The sequence below is a fragment of the Solanum pennellii genome, chromosome 5 (assembly GCF_001406875.1).
Source record: "Solanum pennellii chromosome 5, SPENNV200".
Classification (NCBI taxonomy): domain Eukaryota; kingdom Viridiplantae; phylum Streptophyta; class Magnoliopsida; order Solanales; family Solanaceae; genus Solanum; species Solanum pennellii.
In genome coordinates, this window is record NC_028641.1 from 47,968,692 (window position 1) to 47,974,147 (window position 5,456).

At 34.3% G+C, this 5,456-nt stretch overlaps 1 pseudogene; it reads right to left on the reverse strand.

Moving 5' to 3' along the window:
* Positions 1-2,803: 2,803 nt before the first annotated feature.
* LOC107020039 overlaps positions 2,804-5,456 on the reverse strand; it is an 8,619-nt pseudogene continuing 5,966 nt past the window's right edge.

Sequence of the window (5,456 nt, forward strand, 5' to 3'; positions counted from 1 at the left end):
GTAGACATTAGTAGTGGGTAATTATGGTATAACTGTTAGCAAGAAAATTGAGCGTTAATGATTATGTAATATTGACAAGACATTGGATAAATGAGATGATGAGGAGTTATAAATCATAAAAGTCTACAATGATTTTCATCTTAAGTTTGTTTCTTTTGTCTTGCGTGATTTCTCATGGTTGTGGCTTCAATTTTGAGTAATTTAATTTTGTTATATTCAAGTGTTTATACATTGAGACAAGTAATTAAATATTGAATGTACTATATTATAGAAAACTATTAGAATAATGTTATTGGAAGAAATTAAGAGTTAACTATGCGCTTAAAATTTAGGAACTTGATTATAAATTCGGAGTGAGTTATTGAGTCTAGATTAAACACATAGTAATATGTGTGTTGCTAACTTCAAAACATTATTGTGATTAATCATTTGAATAGACTGAATTTATTTGGAAGTGCTATGGAGGAAGAGTCGAGTTCCGGAGTGGTTGTTTGACTATTTGAGGCAAGTGAATTTCTAAACCCTTATGTGTATGGAATTCGTGTATTTCCTTGTAATATGTGTTTAGGAGTAATTGAAATTGGTGATAGGTTGACTTGTCTATGTTGAATAATTCTAATGATGGAAAAGGGATGACAAAAAAGGTAATTTGATTAATTTTTGATGTGTGATATTTTAGAATGGTTTGAAAGGCTTGTTGATGTTGTATCATATTATTGTGTTGTTCTGAATTGTGTAATGTTATAAAACTAGTCATATCCTCATTATTTATGTGAACATGTCTTTGCTTTGTTCTGAGACATTGTTCTTACAAGTGTTATCTGAATTGAGAAAGAAAAAGAAATTAAGGAGGATGTACCATTTCGAGGGATGTATCGTGCGTCGCGATGGATGCTATATTTCGAGGGACGTATCGCAAGTTGCTGATGGTTACTATTATCGAGGATCGTATCACACGTCGCGATGAATGGATGGACTGATCTGTCCCTCATGGGTCCCATACTGAGAGACAGCGGGTGTGTATCGTTAGGCTAGACATACATCACTATACTTGACATTGCATTTGATTACATTGCACATATTTATCATTGGTGAACTTGATCTTGTGTGTTAGGGATCTTGTGAATGTCTTTTTGGAACTTGTGATTGATGAATACTGAAATTGTTGTTGAGGATATATTATTAAAGTGTTGTTGTTGAGGATATGTAATTTGTATAAGTGTGTTGTTGAGCTATGTGCTATGTAAACTGTGAGTTGTTTGGTTGGATTGGTTTTATGCAGGTTGTAGCTGTGAAGGTTCATATATGGTGTAAGGAATACCCATATTCTGCACCCTTAGCTTGTGTTTAGAGGTTTGTTTGTTGAGTATTGTGTGGTTTCGTACTCACCCCTTGTATCTACAATATTTTGTAGGTTATGAGCCGGATCTTTATGATGTCTTATATTCTATTTATTTTCAGCTTCTTATGGAGATATGTGAGGTAGTTGTTTCTCTCCTCATCGAACCTTCTTACTCTTGTTTATGATATTGTTTTACTTGAAAAACAACGTCATATGAGACTTAGCGTATTTTATTTCATTCTAGTATTTACATTAGAGGCTTGTACACATGATAACTAGGTTTTGGGGGTATTTCAAGTTGATTGTAAATTTTTCGCATATTATTGTAGTTGTTGAGTTTTAGCCTGACCTGTCTTGGTGGGATAAGATGACTGTCATCACGTCCAGTTTTGGATCATGACACTCTCTCACCTCCAAATAAAAATTTAGTTTGTTTTTTTAAAAAAATCAATTTCAAATTTTTATTTTTTTCATCTTAACCCCCCCCCCCCCACACACACACACACACAAAAAAAAAGTTTGTTTTTAAAAGTATTTTTAATTTCAAAAATTATTTCTACTCTAGTAAAAATAAAAGATATTTCTCAAAAAATATTTTTCATTCATAAATCAAACACTAAAATCTTTTCCGAAAAATATTTTTTACTCACCAACCAAACATGAGAAAATAAGTCAAAAATCCAAGGAAAAACATTTTCCTTCATACCAAGCACACACATAGTGTAGTCAATAGTGTTGAAGACCTTTTGTGACAACATGCTATGATTTGTTTTTATCCTTGTATTCATTGCCTGAGTAATGAGGACCTATTTTTAATGCACATAATAAGAGTGATGCGTGCGATTATAACCTGCACTATTTGGAAGTCAGAACGCCTCTGGATGAATCACACTGAAACTTCAGTAGTACAAGGAAAGATTGATTGACTTCCTCTTGTTGGAAAAAAAAAAGGTTTTACAGGTGAAGTTAGTATTGAGTACTTGTCCGGAGTTTCTTATCATAAAAATGTTTTCTTCTAAAAAAAGAAACATAAATTCTTTATATGGCCTGGTTCAATTCTTGTAATAAAAAGTTTAAGACTCTATAGATAAAAGTGTATTCATTCTAACTTAATTAGCATTTGCAATGGTTAGGGGGAGAATTGTGGGACACAAATGATGTGTTATCACTTGGTTGCAGCTCCCATGTATTCCGAGTGAATTAGTTAAGATTATTTCTCTTTTTCTTTTGTACTCTCATATTTATATAGTAAATTAATGATCTCCTTTATGGATGTAGGTCGATTGACCGAACCACGTTAAATTTTTGTGTGCTTTTGATATATTTCTCGTTTGTCTTCTTATTCGTGCTCTTTCGAGTTTTGTTTTGCTAGCTTCGGTAAGAGACCTAATTATTTTGATCCAAACATTTAGGAGTATTAACAAGTTGCATAACCTCTTTGCTTTATTAGCAAGTATGCGAGTATGGAAGTGCTACTCTCCTTCATTAGAAACATTATAGGAATATGTTTCAATCAGTTGAGGTTGTGAGAGGTAACTTTCCTATGAAATCACAACTGAGACTTCCTAAATACAGATGATCATCATACTCCAACACAGATGTCACAAATGACATAACCTTTCCATTTGGATCATCAAAGCCTTTGGTTATCTTCCCATCAGCTGCAATATTCACTACCATTGGTTTGTTGTATTCTCCCATCACCCACTTCATCAATTGGGGAAAGTTGCCAACAAATTTTTTGAAGCTCTCGACTTGTGTATGAAATTTAGTCGTGGAGCTGTTACCTGTACCAGACAACAGATGTATTTTCTTTAAACATTCCCCCTTAATTAACTTCACATTCTGTTATTCTTACAATAACCTGTATTTATAAGGTTAATAAATAGAAACAGAAATAAGATGAAGCAGAAAAAATATAAAATACAAGAATTAATCCGAGTCGACAGAAACTACTGTGTGTCCTTAAGAAATTTAATCCCCTCACTGTACCCAAGGTTATGGATTAATTTCTCCCAAGATAAAACGGATTAAACCTGTTAAAGAAATAGCGGTACCTCAAACTTCTTTAACTTCAACGAACTTAAGAACAGCAACAAGTCACACAGACTCAGCCGATCGGCACTTTGATTTTATTTGAGAGAAAAATAAATGCAGTGAAATAAAAAATTTTCAGTGTTTTAAAAAATCAAAAATTGACTTCCTTTTATAGCCATTTTCAGCAAGGAACATGTCTGTTCAGTGAAATCTGTTCAGACCCATTTTATCCAGAAAGTTGTGTCTTTTGGAAAAAATAACAACTTTTCAGAAAATTGTGTCTGTTAGGAAAATAACGACTTTTCGGAAAGTAACGACTTTTCAGAAAGAGTAACAAGTTTTCGGAATGTTACCGTTACCTGCATATTTATAAGAGATAATTTTAACAGGATTTATTTGATTTAACAAAAACTGATTAAATAAATTTTGTCCAAAAAAAATTTATCAATCAATCACATCATTTGCCAAATCCAAATCCGAAGCCGAAGCCGAGCGAGCGACGACGACGACGGCGCAAGGGGGCATCTTCTTCTTAGTTCTTTAAGAAGTAATGGAAGTGTTTCCTTCTATAAAGACAACAATTTCCCTTTCTTTTGCCGATATGGGAGAAATGACTTTTCATTTGCTCTTTGCAAATGACTTTTCATTTTCCCTCCAAAGTAGTTCCCTCACTTTTCATATTCTCTCTTTTCTTTTCCCATTCACACTTGCTAAATCCCAACAATCCCCCACATGAATGGGGAAGGCTATTGTTAAAACATATGCATGAAAAAACTTGTGTGTCTTGTAGGTAAAGGTTAATCGTATCTGGATAAGTAGGTTTCCCTTTAAACTTTCCATAGTGAACATATATCGGATATACTCGGTCAATCGGTAGATTTGATATCTTTGAACCGTCGAGCTTTGGTGTATACCTAGACAACAAATGTCACACAATCAACCCTTGAACTGTTCTTAGTTCTCATTGTTTTGTTCGTTTAAGTCATGAACACATCTTGGATAGTAAGTTCTTAAAGAACTGGCCTTACCGGATTCTCCTTGAAGCGGCTTACACTTCACACTTACATAGGTGATTTCTAAATGTGTTATCCCATAGATACACCATTTGATATTCCCTGTATCAAACTTAGAAACCATTAAAAAGTCCTTATGTCTTTATCCTGGTTACTAAACATTGTCTCATCATGAGAATGGACCATAAAATAATAATAATTTTTCCTTTTCCTTTGACAATGTTGAACCGTCATCAATGACTTTGTTTTATCTCCTTGAACCTACATCTTGGGATCTCCAGTCTTCTAGGTAGAGTTACCGCCACGATGACTTGTTCTCGTCCATAGTCCCATTCCCGTCGATGATTTCTCAACTCCCTCTCTATTTAGGCCTTTTGTAAGTGGATCCGACACATTATCTTTTGACTTCACATAGTCAATTGTGATAATTCCACTAGAGAGTAGTTGTCTCACAGAGTTATGTCTTCGTCTTATGTGACGAGACTTGCCGTTATACATAATGCTTCCAGCCCTTCCTATTGCAGCTTGACTATCACAATGTATGCATATAGGGGCCATTGGTTTGGGCCAAAATGGAATATCTTCTAAGAAATTCCGGAGCCATTCAGCTTCATCACCTGTCTTGTCTAAAGCAATGAATTCAGACTCCATTGTAGAGCGAGCTATACATGTTTGTCTGGATGATTTCAAAGATATTGCTCCTCCACCAATAGTAAAAACGGATCTACTTGTGGATTTTGTTTCAGTTGACCCAGTAATCCAATTTGCATCACTTTATCCTTCAAGAACGGCAGGATATTTGTTGTAATGTAAAGCATACTTTTGAGTGTCATCTAAGTATCCCAAAACTCTCTTCATTGCCAACCAATGATTATGATTAGGATTACTTGTGTATCGACTTAGTTTACTGATAGCACAAGCTATGTCTGGTCGTGTATAATTCATGACATACATTAAGCTTCCCAATACGCTAGCATAGTCCACTTGAGACTGACTTTCACCTTTATTCTTTGCAAGATGAAGATTTACATCAATTGGAGTCTTTGCCCTTTTAAAATTCAAAA